This window comes from Salmo salar, chromosome ssa20 (genome assembly GCF_905237065.1).
Source record: "Salmo salar chromosome ssa20, Ssal_v3.1, whole genome shotgun sequence".
NCBI classification, from domain to species: Eukaryota; Metazoa; Chordata; class Actinopteri; order Salmoniformes; family Salmonidae; genus Salmo; species Salmo salar.
This window is the reverse complement of record NC_059461.1, coordinates 75,839,020-75,860,741: the sequence shown is the minus strand read 5'-3', so window position 1 is coordinate 75,860,741 and position 21,722 is coordinate 75,839,020. Positions and strand designations below refer to the sequence as shown.

Genomic DNA, 21,722 nt, shown 5'->3' with positions numbered 1-21,722 from the left:
ACTCTTCTCCTGCTGCCACACAAACACTCACACCCAAGTATATGCATTTATATAGCAAACCCAGGATACCCATACTGCATGTAGTTCAGCCCACCAGACATAACCACAGGGGTCAAACTAAAGTCACACACCAACACACAAACAAACCCTGGTTTAGATAACCAATGAGGAGAATCATGGTATTCTATTCTCTAGAAAGATCTCACTGCTCTCTGTTCTAATTTAACACATATAGTTCCTCCAACTGACCCGCCTGCTACACTCACATGTCAAAGGAGAGAGAACGAGGTCTACGTAAACTCTTCATTTTATCATAGTCAAAGATCATTATTCAAAGCATCCTCCCACACACGCACTCCAGGGGAAAACCACATATGCAAATAGTAATGCCCCATCAGATTCTGTGAAACAGGGCTTGTAAACAAAGTGAGAGAAAATAACATCTCAGCTCAGACAGCACGTTCCCTTCTCTCTTTTCTCTCCATCTCACTGACGCCCTCTCTCTCTTCCTCAAACTGGAGCCACAACTCCTGCATATTAAGTGATTGTGGTTTTAGGCCACGCCCCATTCCCTGATTGTCAAATGAGCGTCAAGCAGAGGCGCACTGACAGGATGTGGCCGCTATGTCCCTTCCTGTTTTAACCCTCGACGCCGTGACGACGCAACCACAACGAAACCGGTTCAGCTCTGTCCTGTGACACAATCAGCTCATTTAACAAAAACAAACATTGAGGAAGTACCCCTCTATGAGCAAATGTGACAACCAAAGAGGAAATCTGATAAGTGTGTGTGAGCCATGAGGAGGCAGGGTGAGAGTTCAAAGTTCCTCAATAGTCAAAAGGCATCCTCTCCTCTTAATCATATTCACTCATCTGACTAACAGGGTAGTTGAGAGAAATATTACCAATGCCTAAATGTGATTAAGCCCCTATGTACAAACGTTAGCCTATATGTCCGTGCCATTTTACCAGGAGAAACAGACAAAGAGGCTGATACCAATTTCTATGAGAATAGTAAGCTGAGGCAGAAACAGGCAAGTTGAGCTATCCTCTTTCAAAGCTACACTGATTGATGAAGAGGTATTCTAACGTCACTGTCGAAGCACAATGCTAGGAGTGTCTTCAAACCAGTCGCTGGCTCCAGACTAGCTATAAAGAAGTCCCAAACTGTCTCTGCTCCCAATAATGCTCAGACAGACTGAACTAGCAGAGACCGAGAACACCATGAACAAACGTATAAAAATAACACCAAACTGTCTTGAATGTAACACAATCTACACACAGTCTCCCTGTGTATCGCTCTCTCAAAAAAAGGCACGCAAGCACACACAGGCTCCAACACTCTATTGAGCTGACTGTTGCCAGGGACACTGCTCTAGTAAGCGATAGTGTTCTTCTGTTCGTCCGTCCGTGCAGGTTGTAACTCTCCAGCTCTCATTCACCCGGAGTTATTTTACATTCGCATTAAAACCAATTGCTGCAATCTGCACTGTTGCTGCATATGCATTGAATTGAGTACAATAACATGCATCAGCAATAGGTTCCTATATTATCACTATACTGTATGTATAGTAATAGATCTACCATAGTCCTTTATAAATACTGTCTAGTCACACATGCAGTACAATAACCTTAGAAAATGGGTAGTGGCACACTGTAGTGGACTCTTAATAATACCACCAGAACACTGCATTAAGAATAGGCACCGCAGAAGGGTTTCCTAGGATTGTATGTGGAAGGGTTCACATATTAACCAAAGTCATAGCAGTGAAAAGAATTCAACTATAAATCAAAACACACAACAACAAAAAACACTTCCTGAGAGAAAACCAAGTTTGAGCTCCCTTTCCGGGAATGGAGAGTGCCGTGCCATTCCACTTTAGAGCTTGGACAGTCAAAAAAAGATTTGTGCCTGCCTTGTAAACATTCCTTGTGCTCCGGGGTGATGGCTGAGGTAGGAAGATGGGAAGAGCGACAGGATCAAAGAGACAGGCTGAACCAGAGATAATTGAATCAGGGTCTTTTTCAACATTATTCGGAGTAGGAACAGATGAACAGAGCTCAGCTAAAGAGAGAGGAGAGAGAGAGTGGAGAGAAGAGAGAAAGGAGAATGAAAGTTAAAAGGAGAGAAAATAAGGTTGACAACATGCGCTCCTCATTCACTCAGCCATCTGACGTCAAAAACTACAGACCGGTATCCCTTCAGTCTTTTCTTTCCAAAACACTTGAGTGTGCCGTCTCTGACCAACTCTCTGCAATTTCTCTCAGAACGATCTTCTTGACCCTAACCAGTCAGGCTTCAAGACAGCTCACTCAACCAAGAACGCTCTTCTCTGTGTCACAGAGGCTCTCCACACCATCAAAACTGACACTCTCCTCTATTCACATCCTCCAAGAGAGGATACAAGCATTTCGCTATAACCACAATAACATCTGCTAAATATGTGTATTTGACCAATAAAATTTGATTTGAAGATCTACCTGCTGCCTTCGACACCGAACCATCAGATCCTTCTCTCCACCCTATCAGGGCTGGGCATCTCAGGCTCTGTACACTATTGTCATGACGTTGGCCTCTTTGGGTACAGGAAGGACAGTTGACCCCCTCCCCTTCGTACCATCACCCAACCTACCTTCCCCCCAACCCAGGGTTGTAAAAAACCCTCTGAGGAGAATCTCCTACCCCATGTTTCATAGAGAGACAAAGGAAATTCTTCCAACTCATAGAATTGGAGAACCGAGCGACATGGGTGTGCTGGAGAAGGTATGGAAGATTGGTGAAGAACCCAGCTACGAACTGATCCGCTCAGTACCATTTTGTGATACTCAGAAGAGACAATATAGCCATATTACCATAAAACTGTTTATATAATAGACTCAGTTTAAGACTTGCCTCATATGGGTGTATGGAATGTATTGATAAGGATAAAGCTTTTGTAAGACATTGAGATGCTATGTACTGATGTAATGTGATAGAATTGTATTTCTGTAACCAAATCTAACTCAGTCATAGGCACGCCCCAGGGACATATACAGGACCAGGCGTCATTTGACCAGCCTGTTCGATGGGCACTATAAAACACTCCCTGATTTACATTTCTCCAGACCAGGCCTACACTCCGTTGGCCAAATAGGTTCTACCATCTAATTCCTCTACTGAAAGTGAACCATACCACGTGGTTAACTTTTAGACTATCGATACTGACAGAATAAGAACAAGTCTTTGATATTAATTATTAGTCTGCAGCTAAGTAAATTATATCATTGAACGCGAAGACCAACGAAGCAACCATTCGATGACGACATTAATGAAGGTCGCTCTGAAAGATCCATTCTAACCGAGAGAGAGAGAGAGAACGCAGACAAAACTCCCCAACAGAACTACTCTCCAACAAGAATCAGAACGACACACTGAGCGTAAATATATATATTGATTGCAATTGTTCCCGAATGAGTGAGCCTTCAATTGTCAATTGTTAATGAACTCTGTGTAAACTTCTCAGCTGACCATTTATGACCCATTGTTCAACAGGCCGACCAGCCTGTTTAGCCCACAAGGGCACATTCCGATACCAATCCTTTGTTGACGATAATTACTGTTTGTATGTTTTTCTGTTAATTACTTAGTGTAGTAAATAAATGATTTTAAGACAATTGATGTATGGATGATTTTAGTAAAGACTGGGTTCGTGCAGATACAACAATTTACGACGTTTTGGAATGAGACTGGACTAGAGGTAAATCCACCATTTAAACTTAGAAGATAATCGACCTATACTATAATAGAATATAATATTATAGTACAAGAAAGTTATATTAGGAAAATTATAGCTTTGTAATCTGAATATTCTCCTTGGTGCCCCGACCTCCTAGTTAATTACAATTAAACGATGAATCAGTTTAATCGCGTGATAATAATTACAGGGAGCTAATTGATAAACATATCTTCCGTTTAATGGTACCCCCAAAGACACGACACTATTGAATTGCATCCTACCTTCTACCAGGTGATGTGGAGAAGATCTGTGTCTGCATGACATGCTCACACTACTGGTGTCCCCCAGGGCTCAGTTCTAGGCCCTTTCCTTCTCTCTATACACCAAGTCACTTGGCTCCATCATAACCTTACACGGTCTCTCCTATCATTACTATGTGGATGATGATACTTAACTACTTTTTTCCTTCCCCCTTCTGACACCCAGATGGCGAGACGCATCTCTACGTGCTTGGCAGATATCTTAGCTTGGATGTCAGCCCACGACCTCAAACTCAAGACGGAGCTGCTCTTCCTCCAGGGAAAGGTCAGCCCACTCCAAGTCCTCTCCATCACGGTTGACAACTATGGTGTCCCCCTCCCAAAGTGCAAAGAACCTTGGCGTGACCCTGGACAACACTCTGTCATTCTCTGCAAATATCAAAGCAGTGACCGCTCCTGTAGTTTCATGTTCAACAAAATCCGTAGAGTACGACCTTCCCTCACACAGGAAGTGGTGCAGGTCCTAATCCAGCCACTTGTCATCTCCCGTCTGGACTACTGCAACTCACTGTTGGTGGGCTCCCCGCTAGTGACATCAAACCCCTGCAATTTATCCAGAATGTTGCAGCCCACCTGGTGTTCAACCTTCCCAAGTTCTCCTAGGTCATCCGCTCCTCCGCACACTCCACTGGATTCCAGTAGAAGCTCACATGCACTACAAGACCATGGTACTTCCCTACGGCACAGCAAGAGGAACGGCCCCTCCCTACCTTCAGGCTAAGCTCAAACCCTACACCCAAACCAAGGTACTCTGTTCTGCCAGCTCAGGTCTCTTGGCACTCCCACCCCTATGGGAGGGCAGCTCCCACTCAGCCCAGTCAAAGCTATTCTCTGGCCTGGCCCCCTAATGGTGGAACATGAAGCTAGGACATCCCTGCCCATCTTCCGAAAACATCTGAAACCCTACCGCTTCAAAATAATATCTTATACAATCCTCCAGCATCCCCCCCCCCCTAAAACTTGCCTTTCGTAAACTAGCAGGTCTAAAGAATTTCAGAAGAAAAGAACAGCATACTCTGAGTTGTCCTTATGATAGTTCCTGATGTGGATATGCCAAATGGCTGTGGGCTACACTAGTTCATTTAGCAGACAAGATTTGCTTATAATTCCGTGGCATTATTTTATAGTATGAAGAATACAAAGCTGAATAAAATAAAGGATATTTTCTCCGAACGATTTGAAGGAGTGTGCATGTGGCTATTCTGTGTTGAGCGGTTATTAACTTCTATGGGCTGTCCCACCCGCGGTACACACTATCAACAGCCAGTGAAATATCAGGGCGGCAAATTCAAAACAACAAAATCTCATAATTCAAATTTCTCAAACATACACTTCTCCTTAATCCAACCATATTGTCCGATTTCAAAAAGGCTTTACGGCGAAAGCATAAAGTTAGATTATGTTAGGACAGAGCGTCAACACAAGAAAAACCACACAGCCATTTTCCAAGCAGGAGAGGCGTCACAAACTGAAATACAACTAAAATTAAGCACTAACCTTTGACGATCTTCATCAGATGACACTCCTAGGACTCAATGTTACACAATACATGTATGTTTTGTTCGATAAAGTTAATATTTAAATCCAAAAACCCCATTTCATATTGGCGTGTATGTTCAGAAAATATTTTGCCTCCAAAACTTCCGGTGAATGAGCACAACAATTTACAAAAATACTCATAAACGTTGATAAAATATTAAACTGTTATTCAAAGAATTATAGATAAACCTCTCCTGAATAAACCGCTGTGACAAATTTCAAAAAAGCTTCACGGGGAAAGCACACTTTGCAATTTATCTGAGTACAGCGCTCAGAAAACCAAACCAGCAATACAGATACCCGCAATACAGATATCCGCCATTTTGGAGTCATCTAAAATCATAAATAGCATTATAAATATTCACTTACCTTTGATGATCTTCATCAGAATGCACTCTCAGGAATCCCAGGTCCACAATAAATGTTGTTTTGTTCGATAAAGTCCATAATTTATGTCCAAATACCTCATTGTTGTTTGCGCGTTCAGTAAGCTACTCCAAATGTAGAAAGTGCGACGAAAATTTCACGACGAAAAGTCAAAAAAAGTTATATTTACGTTCGTAGAAACATGTCAAACGTTGTATAGCATCAATCTTTAGGGCCTTTTTAACATAAAACTTCAATAATATTCCAACCGGACGATTCCAATGTCTTGAAAAATGTTATGGAACACAGCTACCTCATCACGTGAACGCGCCACTGAACTCATGTCATTTTCTGAGTCACCAACTTCAAGGCCATTCTTGTTCGCTCTCTGTTCACTGCAAAAGCCTCAAACAAGATTCTAAAGACTGTTGACATCTAGTGGAAGCCTTAGGAAGTGCAAAATGAACCTTAAGTCACTGTATGTTAGATAGGCAATGACTTGAAAAGACTACAAGCATCAGATTTCCCATTTCCTGGTTGGATTTTTCTCAGGTTTTTGCCTGCCATATGAGTTCTGTTATACTCACAGACATCATTCAAACAGTTTTAGAAACTTCAGTGTTGTCTATCCAAATCGACTAATAATATGCAAATATTTGACTCTGGGCCCGAGTATTAGGCAGTTTACTCTGGGCCCGTTTTTCATCCGAAAGTGAAAATACGGCCTTCCCTGTAGCTCAGTTGGTAGAGCATGGTGTTTGCAACACCAGGGTTGTGGGTTCGATTCCCACGGGGGGCCAGCACATAAAAAAAAAGTATGGTATGAAATGTATGCATTCATACCATACCATGTAAGTCGCTCTGGATAAGAGCGTCTGCTAAATGACTAAAATGTAAAAATCTAAAAAATGTACTGCCCCCATACCTAAAAAGGTTAACAAAGAAATAGGTATTCCTATATCCTTAATTTAGAGTTAGTAATGTAACTGTAGTTGTTCTACAAACGTTGGGCTATCTGTTTTCATGTTTAATACATTGTAAGGCTGCATGATGAGACTAATGATGATTTGAAAAAAAGTAGCCTGATCGGCACGAGTTCTGCTTTGTTTTTTTTTGTGCAGGCTGTACACACCTCATCAGTATCTCATTAACTATTTGACAAGCACTTGATAATGCCTTGAATTTCATGGCAGCATCCCCTTATGCGGCCCGGAGTGCTACATTGTGCCCTTCTCCCCGAGTGTGCTGCGCAACCCGAAGCATCTCTCACTCACACCGCTCTCCCTCACGTGATCGGGTCTTTCTAATAGGCTACAAGAGAAGACAGACACGTCGGGGACACAATTGCGTACGTCCTTATCCAATTCCGAGGTGCATATTGCAGATATTGGAATAACTGTCCAGATTTACTTTTAGTCAGCCAACAAGATGAGTAGTCCTAACGAATAACAAAAGCACTAGCCTATGTCAATCTACTATCCCACATTGTACAAAAGTTGACCTATTCTATGCGATAAATAAATATTCCAAACCGTCTGGGAATTTGTATCCCAAATTAAACTACTAGCATCAAAAAAAATGTTTAAGCAATGTGGCTGACACTACAGATCAGAATGTTTAGCTTAAAATGTTGATAAACTATTAGGCAGTTTCTTCACATTATAAGCGCAGCAATGCACAAATGTTAGTAGGCTATAAGTGCAAATGTTCTATTACCGGAAAACACCATTATTTATCAAAAGTGACCACAAACACAATTATGCATGCAATGCTTTTATTACAAAAGTTGCATTTATGGTGAAAATTATCTTCCCCAAACTTCAAAGTCACGTGCTGCTTATGAATACCAGTTAGGCTCTACACCCCTTGTAAAGCGGATCAATGTGCTTCATTTTACAGAAGTTATTAGGCCACTTTAGTTGTGATACAAACCTTATTAAAACATATAGGCCTATGGGCTAGGATATGAAGTGTGCGACTATGATTAGAAAAAGTCGCAAAAAAAGGCATCGTTTGTTATTCTGGGCATCATTCACAAGTGATAATATATAATTCACAAGTGATAGGCTAATTTTGTCACCCATCAGACTATTCTTGATTTAATCTCGTCTTTACATATACTAAATAATATATATGTGACATTTGTTATGATTTAGAATGGATCATTATGATGCCCCTGTCTGGAAACCGGCAGCGGGGAAAAATACACATGTAATCTATGCACTTAAATTACGATTGGAGGACGCTTTTCCCCGTGCTTTATTTTCATGCCAGCCAGGTAGGCTATAATCCTGTAAGCAATGTGCTTAATATTAGGAAAGTTGAGAAATAAATATAGTAGGCCTAGCATATAGAAAGCTGATGGGATCTTTTTATTAAGCGGCCATCACTCGGTTTTCTCAGCGATTGCACACCCTATAAAAATGTTGCGCAACATTAACTCATGGGCTCTCATGAAGTGTTTGATTAGATTTGCTATTTCATTTGCATTGATGTCAGAGTGATTAGAGGGACAATAGAGTGCTGAGAACCAGGCAGTTAGCAGGTATTGACCAGCAACAGCAGAGCTTGTAGAATAATAATTACCGTGACTAAACGGTCACGTGGAATGTGACTTCCTTCCTGACTCATGACCGCCGGTGTGGCAGTAACACGGTCACCGCAACAGCCCTAGTCACGTCTGGAGGAAACCTGACACCATCCCTATGGTGAAGCATGGTGGTGGCAGCATCAAACTGTGGGGTTGTTTTTCAGCAGCAGGGACTGGGATACTAATCAGGATCGAGGGAAAGATGAAGTACAGAGATATCCTTGATGAAAACCTACAGAGCGGACCTCAGTCTGGGGCGAATACTTATGTAAATGTCATATTTCAAAAATAAATCAAAAAACTTGTTTTTGCTTTGTCATTATGGGTTATTGTGTGTAGATTTATGAGGGGGGAAAACAATTTAATCCATTTTAGAAAAAGGCTACAACGTCACAAAATGTGAAACAAGTCAAGGGGTTTGAATACTTTCCGAATGCACTGTACATGTGTCCAACAGGATAGAAACCCTGACTTTAATGCCAACGTTTGGCTTCACATGACATATTTCTCTCTCACACGCAAAGCTCTCAGAGACAGAACATTTCTTATTGAGTTCATTGGATGCAATAGATCTGGCTAGGAGCCAGAAGCAAATGACCCTTTACCACAGAACACTTCTTTGGTATGTGTACACACATCTCTATGTACACTGTTCACACATAAGCACGCCACCTACACACACCATGATGAGTGAGCCATAGCACCATAGTCAGAGACTCAGTCACAGCCCCATGTTACTACAGAAGGTCATATTTGTAGATCATAGAAGTCTGGAGGGGAGCCACTACAGTTTTCCTCCATCATGGTCCTGGGGATTTACCAAACAGACATTTGAACACAGGCCAGAACTAAGGATGGATAACAGCTGAGCAGTGACTTACTTTCTAAAGCAGTGAACTAGGACAATAATCCAGGTTTTGTGATTAGACAGCAAAGTGAAACCCCATGGTGGCTAGGCTACGTAGTGTTCACCCAGCAGCTTTTCCCAAACTGTGCTGGCGGATTTCCAACATTCTCCGCCTGTCAGGACACTACCCTCCCAGTTTCCAGCGCACTCAGCGCAATGCATTCCAGCACGCACGTGTCCTTTACAATAACCTTTTACCATACAGTGCATTCTATACTCCTCTGTAAACTGGTCATCTCTGTATACCCATCGCAAGACCCATTAGTTGATGCTTATTTATAAAACCCTCTTAGGCCTCACTCCCTCTGAGATACCTACTGCAGCCCTCATCCTCCACATAAAACACCCGTTCTGCCAGTCACATTCCGTTAAAGGTCCTCAAAGCACACCCATCCCTGGGTCGCTCCTTTTTTTCAGTTCGCTGTAGCTAGCGACTGGAACGAGCTGCAAAAAACCCCACTCAAACTGGACCGTTTTATCTCCATCTCTTCATTCAAAGACTCAATTGTTTTATTTATTAGATTTTTGCTTCACCTTTCTTCAAACAGGTAGGCCAGTTGAGAACAAGTTCTAATTTACAACTGCCATCTGGCCAAGATAAAGCAAAGCAGTGCGACAAAAACAACAGAGTTACACATGGGATAAAGAATCGTACAGTCAATAACACAATAGAAAATCTGTATACAGTGGGTGCAAATGAGGTAAGGCAATAAATAGGCCATAGTGGCGAAGTAATTTACCATTTACAGATGGGCTGTGTACAGATGCAGCGATCGGTAAGCTGCTCTGACAGCTGATGCTTGAAGTAAATGCGGGAGATAAGTCTCCAACTTCAGTGATTTTAACAATTAGTTCCAGTCACTGGCAGCAGAGAACTGGAAAAAAAGGAGGCCAAAGGACGTGCTGGCTTTGGGGATGACCAGTGGAATATGCTGCTGGAGCGCGTGCTACGGGTGGGTGTTGCTATGGTGACCAGTGAGCTGAGATAAGGCGGAGCTTTACCAAGCAAAGACTTATAGATGACCTGGAGCCAGTGGGTTTGGCGACGAATATATAGCGAGGGCCAGCCAATGAAAGCACACAGGTCGCAATGGTGGGTAGTATATGGGGCTTTGGTGACAAAACGGATGGCACTATGATAGACTACATCTAATTTGCTGAGTAGAGTGTTGGAGGTTATTTTGTAAATGACATCGCCGAAGTCAAGAATCGGCAGGATAGTCAGCTTTACGAGGGTATGTTTGGCAGCATGAGTGAAGGATGCTTTGTTGCAAAATAGGAAGAAGATTCCAGATTTAACTTTGGATTGGAGATGTTTGATGTGAGTTTGGAAGGAGAGTTTACAGTCTAGCCAGACACCTAGGTATTTATAGTTGTCCACATATTCTAAGTCGTGAGGCTAGGCAGGTGGGCGGGCACGGGCAGCGATCGGTTGGAGAGCATGCATTTAGTTTTACTAGAGTTTAAGAGCAGTTGGAGGCCACGGAAGGAGTGTTGTATGGCATTGAAGCTCGTCTGGAGGTTAGTTAACACACTGTCCAAAGAAGGGCCAGATGTGTACAGACTGGTGTCGTCTGCGTAGAGGTGGATCAAAGAATCACCCGCAGCAAGAGCGACATCATTGATGTATACAGAGAAAAGAGTCGGCCCGAGAATTGAACCCCCATAGAGACTGCCAGAGGTCCGGAAAACAGGCCCTCCGATTTGATACACTGAACTCTATCGGAGAAGAATTTAATGAACCAGGCGAGGCAGTCATTAGAGACACCAAGGCTGTTGAGTCTACCGATAAGAATACGGTGATTGACAGAGTCAAAAGCCTTGGCCAGGTCGATGAAGACGGCTGCACAGTACTGTTTTTTATCGATGGTGGTTATCATATCCTTTAGGACCTTGAGCGTGGCTGAGGTGCACCCGTGACCAGCTCAGAAACCGGATTGCATAGCGGAGAAGGTATGGTGGGATTCGAGATGGCCGGTGATCTGTTTGTTCACTTGGCTTTCGAAGACTTTAGAAGGGCAGGATGGATATAGGTCTGTAACAGTTTGGGTCTAGAGTGTCTCCCCCTTTGAAGAGGGGGATGACCACGGCCGCTTTCCAATCTTTAGGAATCTCAGATGATATGAGAGGTTGAACAGACTTGTAATAGGGGTTGCGGCAATGGCGGCGGATAATTTTACGAAGAGGGGGTCCAGATTGTCTAGCCCAGCTGATTTGTAGGGAACCCGATTCTGTAGCTCTTTCAGGACATCAGCTGTCTGGATTTGGGTGAAGGAGAAGCGGGGATGGGGGTGGCGAGCTGTTGGCCAGGGTAGCCAGGTGGAAAGCGTGGCCAGCCTTAGAGAAATGCTTATTGAAATGCTTGATTATCGTGGATTTATTGGTGGTGACAGTGTTTCCTACCCTCAGTGCAGTGGGCAGCTGAGAGGAGGTGCTCTTATTCTCCATGGACTTTACAGTGACCCAAAACTTTTTGGAATTAGTGCTGCTGGATGCAAATTTCTGTTTGAAAAAGCTAGCCTTTGCTTTCCTAACTGACTGTGTATATTGGTTCCCGACTTCCCAGTAAAGTTGCATATCGCAGGGACTATTCGAAGCTAGTGCAGTGCACCACAGGATGTTTTTTTTCTGGTCAAGGGCAGTCAAGTCTGGAGTGAACCAAGGGCTATATCTGTTTTTAGTTCTACATTTTCTGAAAGAGGCATGCTTATTTAAGATTGTGAGGTAGGCACTTTTGAAGAACAACCAGGCATCCTCTACTGACGGGATGAGGTCAATATCCTTTGAGGGAGATTAGAAAGGCCTGCTTGCAGAAGTGTTTTAGGGAGCGTTTGACAGTGATGAGGAGTGGTCGTTTGACCGCAAACCCATAACGGATGCAGGCAATGAGGCAGTGATCACTGAGATCCTGGTTGAAAACAGCAGAGGTGTATTTAGAGGGCAAGTTGGTCAGGATGATATCTATTAGGGTGCCCATGTTTACAGATTTGGGGTTGTACCTGGTAGGTTCCTTGATAATTGGTGTGAGATTGAGGGCATCTAGCATAGATTGTAGGACGGCCGGGGTGTTAAGCATATCCCGTTTTGGTCACCTAAAAGTACAAACTCAGAAGATAGGTGGGGGGCAATCAATTCACATATGGTGTCCAGGGTACAGCTGGGAGCTGAGGGGGGTCTATAACAAGCGGCAACAGTGAGAGACTTATTTCTGGAGAGATGTATTTTTAAAAGTAGTAGCTCGAACTGTTTGGGCATAGACCTGGATATGGCCAAACAGTAGATTGCAACTCTGCACCCTTTAGCAGTTCTATCTTGACGGAAAATGTTGTAATTGGGGATGGAAATTTCTGAATTTTTGGTGGCCTTCCTAAGCCAGGATTCAGACACGACTAGGACATCAGGGTTGGCGGAGTGTGCTAGAGCAGTGAATAAAGCAAACTTAGGGAGGAGGCTTCTGATGTTAACATGCATGAACCCAAGGCTTTTTTCGGTTACAGAAGTCAACAAATGAGAGCGCCTGGGGACACACAGGGCCTGGGTTGACCTCTACATCACCAGAGGAACAGAGGAGGAGTAGGATAAGGGTACAGCTAAAGGCTATAAGAACTGGTCGTCTAGTGCGTTCAGAACAGAGAGTAAAAGGAGCAGACTTCTGGGCGTGGTAGGATAGATTCAGGGCATAATGCACAGACAAGGGCATGGTAGGGTGCGAGTACAGTGGAGATAAACCTAGGCATTGAGTGACGATGAGAGAGGCTGCATCTCTGGAAGCGCTAGGTGCAGTCTCCGCATGTGTGTGTGTGTGTTTGTGTGTGGGGGGGACAACTGAGGCATGTAGAGCGGGACTAGGGGCTCTGCAGTAAAACAAATGAGCGCTACCCTAAACAACAGTATACAAGGCATACTGCCATTAGAGGGACGCATAAAGCAATCACAGGTGTTGATTGGGAGGGCTAAGACAACAATGGCTAAACAGCTAGGACAACAACGGGTAAATGGCGATGAATGGGCAGAGAGTGTCAGTTAGCTACACACACGGCCTGAGTTCGAGGCTGGGGCCGACAGATAAACAAAATGAAGTACCGTCTTAATGAACAGTCCAGCAGGCATCAGCTATGTGGCTGAGTGATCTAAGGGTCCAATAAGCAGCAATGGACAAAACAGGGAACCGCTCGGCAGTTGTCACTACGCTAGGCGAGTGGGAGACACGGCGCTCCGAGAGTTAGCGGGCTGGGGCTAGTAGCTGGGTCCTCACCGACATCAACGATGCAGAGGCCGGTTGAGAGCACATCGGCCGAAATACGTCAGCAGACCAGTCATGATGGATCGGCGGGGTCCGTGTCGACCAAGGGTCCAGGCAAATTGGCAAGAGAGGTAGTTGGTGTACTTCATTTGCTAGCCGGGGGAAAGGGCCTAGCTGGAGGCTAACTGGTGCTTGCTTCTGGACAAGGGTGTTAGCCACGATAGCCAATCATGGACACTCTTACTGACAGTTGTGGCTGCTTTGCGTGATGTATTGTTGTCTCTACCTTCTTGCCCTTTGTGGTGTTGTCTGTAACCAATAATGTTTGTACCATGTTATGTGCTGCTGCCATGCTATGTTGTCCTATCTTCATGTAGTGTTGTGATGTCTCTCGCCATGATGTGTGCTTTGTCATATATTTTAATTACATTTTTTATTTTTAATCCCAGCCCCTGTCCCCACAGGAGGCCTTTTGGTAGACCGTCATTGTAAATAAGAATTCTCTTAACCGACTTGCCCTGTTAAATGAAGGTTAAATAAAATAAAAATTTTGAAAGTATTCAGACCATGGACTTTTCCCACATTTTATTACAGCATTATTCTAAAATGGATTACAGTTGTTCCCCCGCCCCCGTCAGTCTACACACAATTGACACCTTCTCATTCCCAGATTTTTCTTTGTTTTTAATCATTTCTACATTGTAGAATAATAGGGAAGTCATCAAAACTATGAAAAAAACACATATGGAATCATGTAGTAAGTAACCAAAAATTGTTAAACATATCAAAAAATATATTTTATTTTTGAGATTCTTTAAAGTAGCCACCCTTTGGCTCGACAGCTTTGAACACGCTTGGAATTCTCTCAACCAGCTTCATGAGGCAGTCAACTGGAATGCCTTGTTAAAATTTTTTTTTTTTTTTTTCCTTCTTAATGGGTTTGAGCAGAAGATAGCCCTATTTGGTAAAAGATCAAGTCCAAATTATGGCAAGAACAGCTCAAATAAGCAAAGAGAAACGACAGTCCAGCAATACTTTAAGACATGAAGGTCAGTCAATCTGGAATATTTAAAAGAACTTTAAAAAGTTTCTACAAGTGCAGTCGGAAAAACCATCAAGCGATATGATGAAACTGGTTCTCATGAGGACCGCCACAGGAAAGGAAGACCCAGAGTTACCTCTGCTGCAGGGGACAAGTTCATTAACTGCACCTCAGATTGCAGCCCAAATAAATGCTTCAGATGCTGCATGTGTGGTTCCCACCGTGAAGCATGGAGGAGGAGGTGTGATGGTGCTTTGCTGGTGATACTGTCTGTGATTTATTTCGAATTCAAGGCACACTTAACCAGCATGTCTACCACAGCATTCTACAGCGATACGCCATCCCATCTGGATTTACGCAAAGTGGGACTATCATTTGTTTTCCACAGAACAATGCACCAACACACATCCAGGCTGTGTAAGGGCTACTTGACCAAGGAGATTGATGGAGTGCTGCATCAGATGACCTGGCCTCCACAAATCACCCGACCTCAACCCAATTGAGATGGTTTGGGATGAGTCGGACCGCAGAATGAAGGAAAAGCAGCCAACAAGTGCTCAGCATATGTGGGAACTCCTTCAAGATTTTGGAAAAGCACTCCAGGTAAAGCTGGTTGAAAGAATGCCAAGAGTGTGCAAAGCTGTCATCAAGGCAAAGGGTGGCTACTTTGAAGAACCTCAAATATATTTGGCTTTGTTTAACACTTTTTTGGTTACTAAATGATTCCATGTGTTATTTCATAGTTTTGATGTCCTCACTATTATTCTACAATGTAGAAAATAGTACAAATAAAGAAAAACCCTGGAATGAGTAGGTGTGGTACTGAACCTTTTTTTATTTTTTGAAAAAAAAAAAATCTAAAATCCTGTTTTTGCTTTGTCATTATGGGGTATTGTGTGTAGATTGATGAGGGATTTAATTGTTTTCAATCAATTTTAGAATAAGGCTGTAAAGTAACAAAAGGTGGAAAAGTCAAGAGGTCTGAAAACTTTCCGAATACACTGTAATGTAGGTGGGAATAGCACTTTAACTTTCCAAAAGTTTTTGCTAAGATATACAGTACCTTCAGAAAGTATTCACACCCATTGACTTTATCTACATTTTGTTGGTTTTACAGCTTGAATTTAAAATGGATTAAATAGAGATTTTTTTTGTCACCTGCTTAAATACCCCATAATGCCAAAGTGGAATTATACTTCCATTTTTTTAAATTAAAACTGAAAAGCTGAAATGTCTTGAGTCAATAAGTATTCAACCCCTTTGTTATGGCAAGCCTAAAGTTTAGAAGTAAACATTTGCTTAACAAGTCACATAAGTTGCATGAACTCACTATGCGCAATAATAATGTTTAACATGATTTTGGAATGACTACCTCATCTCTGTACCCCACACATACAGATAATTGTAAGGTCCCTCAGTCGAGCAGTATATTTCAAACACAGATTCAACCACAAAGACCAGGGAGGTTTTCCAATGCCTACAAAGAAGGGCACCTACTGGCAGATGGCTAAAAACAAAGCTAAATGTCCCTTTGAGCATGGTGAAGTTATTAATTACACTTTGGATGATGTATCAATACACCCAGTCATTACACAGATACAGGCTTCCTTCCTATCTCAGTTGCCGGAGAGGAAGAAACCGCTCAGTGATTTCACTATGAGGCCAATGGTGACTTTAAAACAGTTAGAGTTTAATGGCTGTGACAGGAGAAAACTGAGGATGGATCAACTACATTGTAGTTACTCCACAATACGTGAAAAGCCCGTATAGAATACAACTATTTAAAAAAAAAAGTATATATAACATGCATCCTGTTTACAACAAAGCCCTAAAGTAATACTGCAAAAAAATATGGCAAAGCAATTAACTTTTTGTCCTGAATACAAAGTGTTATATTATTGAGTACGTTTTGGGCAAATCCAGTACCACTCTCCATATTTTCAAGCATAGTGGTGGCTGCATCATGTTAGGGGTATTCTTGTAATCGTTAAGGACTGGGGAGTTTTACAGAATAAAAAGAATGTATGGAATATAGCTAAGCACAGGCAAAAATTCTAGAGGAAACCTGGTTCAGTCTGCTTGCCACCAGACACTGGGAGATGAATTCTCCTTTCAGCAGGGCAATTGCCTGAAACACAAGGCCAAATCCACACTGGAGTTGCTTACCAAGAAGACACTGAATGTTCCTGAGCGGCCGAGTTACAGTTTTGACTTAAATCTACGGCAATGGTTGTCTAGAAATGATCAACAACCAAATTTGACAGATCTTGAAGAATTTTGAAAATAATAAAAATGGGCAGATGTTGCACAATTCAGGTGTAAAGCTCTTAGAGATTTCCCCAAAGATTCAGAGCTGTAATCACTGTCAAAGTGCTTCTACAAAGTATTGACTCAAGAGTGTGAATACTTGTGTAAATTAGATATCTGTATTTCATTTTCAATACATTTGCTCAAATATCAAAAAACATGTTTTCACTGTCATTATGGGGAATTGTGTGTAGATTGGTGAGAAAAATATATATTTAATCAATTTTGAATTCAGGCTATAACACCAAAAAATGTGTAATAAATCAAAGGGTATGAATACTTTCTGAAGGCACTGTATTTGCCTTGGTGCTTTTCCTAAAGACAAATACATGCAGGTCTTACCTGCGGTCTCCTGGAGGCTCTTATTCCCTGTGGCTCTCCTTCATGCTGGTGGCGTCTGGGGAGGTGGAGGGACACTGCATCTGGGGGGAGAGAGAGAACATCAGTGTGTGTGTGTGGGAGATCAGTTACAGAGAATCAATGGGAGGTATCAAATAACATTTTATTTGTCACATGCTTCATAGTACAAACACCATGGGACCACGCAGCTGTCATTGCGCTCAGGAAGGAGATGATTTGCACTTTTCGCACCAAAGTACGTTCATCCCAGTACACCAGCAAATTACCCTGTGAAGATGCTGGAGGAAACAGGTACAAAATAATCTATATCCACAGTAAAACAAGTCCTATATCGACATAACCTGAAAGGCCGCTCAGTAAGGAAGAAGCCACTGCTCCAAAACCGCCATAAAAAAGCCAGACTACGGTTTGCAACTGGACATGAGGACAAAGATTGTACTTTTTGGAGAAATGTCCTCTGGTCTGATGAAACTGTTTGGCCATAATGACCATTGTTATGCTTGGAGGAAAAAGGGGGACGCTTGCAAGCCAAAGAACACCATCCCAACCGTGAAGCACAGGGGTGGCAGCATCATGTTGTGGGGGTGCTTTGCTGCAGGAGGGACTGATGCACTTCACAAAATAGATGGCATCATGAGGGAGGAAAAGTATTTGGATATATTGAAGCAACATCTCAAGACATCAGTCAGGAAGTTAAAGCTTGGTCGCAAATGGGTCTTCCAAATGGACAATGACCCCAAGCATACTTCCAAAGTTGTGGCAAAATGGCTTAAGGATAACAAAGTCAAGGTACTGGAGTGGCCATCACACAGCCCTGACCTCAATCCTATTGAAAATTTGTGGGCAGAACTGAGAAATTGTGTATGAGCAAGGAGGCCTACAAACCTGACTCAGTTACACCAGCTCTGTCAGGAGGAATGGGTCAAAATTCACCCAACTTATTATGGGAAGCTTGTGGAAGGCTACCCGAAACATTTGACCCAAGTTCGACACAATTTAAAGGCAACGCTACCAAATACTAATTGAGTGTATGTAAACTTCTGACCCACTGGGAATGTGATGAAATAAATAAAAGCTGAAATAAATCATTCTCGTTACTATTATTCGAACATTTCACATTCTTAAAATAAAGTGGTGAACCTAATTGACCTAAGACAGGGAATTTTTACTAGGATTAAATGCCAGGAATTGTGAAAAACTGCGTTTAAATGTATTTGGCTAAGGTGTATTGTAAATGTCCGACTTCAACTGTATGGGTAAAGTGACTAGGCACACAGAATAGATAATAGACAGCAGCAGCGTATGTGGGGTGTGTGTGTGCAAGTATGTGTGAGCATAGAGTCAGTGGGAAAAGAGTCAATTCAGGTAGTCCGGGTATCCATTTGATTAGCTATTTATCAGTCTTGTTTAGCAGTCTTATGGCTTGGGGTAGAAGCTGTTCAGGGTCCTGTTGGTTCTAGGCTTCAAGCACAGGTACTGCTTGCTGTGCGGGCCTTCCTCTGACACCGCCTGGTATAAAGGTCCTGGATGGCAGGGAGCTCGGCCCAAGTGATGTATTGGGCTGTACTCCCAACCCTCTGAAGCGCCTTGCGGTCTGGTGCCTTGCAGTTGCCTGCCTGCCTGCCTGCCTGCCACCTTTGCCAGTGTCTGTGCGTGTAGGCTACCTGCCCTTCGCCTCTGAAGCATAGGTTACTATAGCCTACTGAAGACATAAGAGTGGTTCAGAAATTAGGGAGCGGTGTTATACAGAGAAGAATGGGTTCACTTTTTTAATGCAAGTTAAGGATACAATAGTTATCACATTTCACAGTGGATTTATTAACTACAATAAAAGGTAAAACATTTTTTAAATTCTGGTGCTGCTCTGCACACACAAGCTTGTTAGCTAGGTAGCTAACGTTAGCTCTGGTTCAACGTTAAAGTCATTCAAGGTCAAACACATTCAATGTTCCTCCATAATTCAGGACCTAATTCACATAATGCATGTCATATCAAGACGCCCAGTGCTTCAATGCAAGCTTCCTCCATCCTCTCTCACGCCTCACCCGCAAAATGTCTATTACATCTCCCGCCCTACACCGATTGGCAGCACAGTGTGTGTGTGTTTGTCTTTCATTATGATTAAACTATGCTATTACGGCAAAATTCTAATTTCCTATACAAAATATCTTACCCGCCCCATCGATTTCAGAAACATTTTTTTACTGAAATAAAATGTTACTTTTTTGTTCTTCATTAGAACCAGTTCAGAACTTTATTTTACTGGTCAGAACAGTACGGGAAAAAATGATGTTTCTGTTAAAAAATAAACGATTGGGAAATAATTTTGGTTCCAACCCCTGGTGTGGACCATGTTAATTCCTTAGTGATGTGTACACAGACCCCCTGCACTACAGCCCTATCGATCCATTTCATGTCGTCCACGATCAGCTCCTTTGTCTTCCTGATGTTGAGGGAGAGGTTGTTGTCCTGGCACCAAATTGCCAGGTCTCTTACCTCCCTATAGGCTGCTTCATTGTTGTTGATCAGGCCCATCACCTTCGTATTGTCGGCAAGCCTAATGGTGGTGTTGGAGTCGTGCGTGGCAATACAGTCATGGGTGACCAGGGAGTACAGGAGTGGGCTAAGCACACACACCCCTGAGGGGCGTTGAGGGTTAGCGTGGTGGATGTGTTGTTGCCTACACTCACCACCTGGGGGCGGCCCATCTACAAGTCCAGGATCCAGTTGCTGAGGAAGGAGTTCAGTCCAAGGGTCCTGAACTTGATGAGCTTGGAGGGGACTGGTGTTGAATGCTGAGCTGTTGTCAATGAACAGCATTCTTACATAGATAGGTATTCCTTTTGTCCAGGTGGGTGAGGGCAGTGTGGGGTACAATAGAGATCGTGTCATCTGTGAATCTGTTGGGGCTGTATGCAAATTGGAGTGGGTCCAGGGTGTCTGGGATGATGGCGTGGATGTGAGCCAGTCTTTAAAAGCCTTTCGTGGCTATAGATGTGAGTGCTACGGGATGATAGCCATTTAGGCAGTTTGCCTTGGCATTCTTGGCCACGGGACTGTGGTGGTCTGCTTGAAACAAGTTGGTATTACAGACTGGGTTAGGAATAGGTTGAAAATGTCAGTGAAGACACTTGCCAGCTGGTCAGCGCATGCTCCGAGTACGCATCCTGGTATTCCGTCTGGCCCCGCGGCCTTGCAAATGTTGACCTGTTTAAAGGTCTTACTCACATCAGCTACGGAGAACGAGATTACACAGTCAGTGAGTGTTTGAGCGAGAAGACAGAGATGATGGGGTCCTTCTCTGAGTGTGAGTATATATATATATATGGCCCTTCAACCAAAGTGGCATTTCACTCCCTCAAAGGGGCTCCTCTTTTCTCTCCATTTAAGACAACGGATATTGCAAGCACTACAACTCAGATGTTTGTGGCTCTCCCTTCCTAGCTCTCGCCCCTCTCCAGGGAAGGTCGACGTGAATATCATATTTTTCAAACATAGCTAAGGCATCAGATTTCTCATAAGAGGGTACTTAGAGCTATGGTACACATAATACAGTGATAGAGGCCTACTGACATAATGTACCACAATATTATCCTGCTGTTTACATATGGCCCTGTATCACACCAGCTCCCGCTCTTCAAAGGGCTATATCCACTCAATGACGGCAGAGGAAACGTAAACTCTGTGGTATGGTAGATAAACATACTGCAGACACACAGTCCGACTTCAAATATACAAATACTCAAGAAAGACACGTAATACACACACGAGGAAGAAGGCTGCTGACTTCCTGTTTTTTCCCAATGGCAAAGATGGCTCATCTTGTTTAGGAGGGTGTGACCCTATGCAGCCCAGGAAAAGAACACCAGAGTGTGTGTGTCTGTCTGTGTTCACTATGACAGTGTCACTCAGAATGGAGCATATCACCCACCTGTAAGGGACTGGATCAACTCAGAAAGAGAGCGATGAACTGGGTCTAATCTAATATACTACGGACAGTCAAGCACACAGTCCATTCTGAGTTTCTCCAGAATAGGCTATAGAAATGGACAGCTAAACATAGGTCACAAAAACAAGCAGACACACACACACACACACACACCGCAAAAACCCCTAGGAGCGGCAGACTCATGCTCATTCCAAGAACTGTGTGGCTGTAGCTGTACTGATAAGATGTTGTAGTCTGGAGAGTCAATGTTTAACTGATTGGATGGATTCATAGGGAGCTGGGCTTATCAAAGCTCTCACATTATCACAGAACCCAATACATCCAACAGCTGTGTGTTTCTCTGAGTTTGCTTTTGTGTGCATGTCTAAGTATGCGGTTTATTC

At 43.0% G+C, this 21,722-nt stretch overlaps 1 protein-coding gene across 5 annotated transcripts in view; it reads right to left on the bottom strand.

Moving 5' to 3' along the window:
* Positions 1-21,722, bottom strand: part of LOC106581359 (phosphatidylinositol 4,5-bisphosphate 3-kinase catalytic subunit beta isoform) — a 96,117-nt gene that overhangs the window by 50,389 nt on the left and 24,006 nt on the right. For all 5 annotated transcript variants that reach the window (XM_045703940.1, XM_014163366.2, XM_014163367.2 and 2 more), the window contains one exon: positions 17,373-17,452. The gene's annotated coding sequence lies outside the window, so the exon portion shown is untranslated. The remainder of the gene's footprint in view (positions 1-17,372; positions 17,453-21,722) is intronic.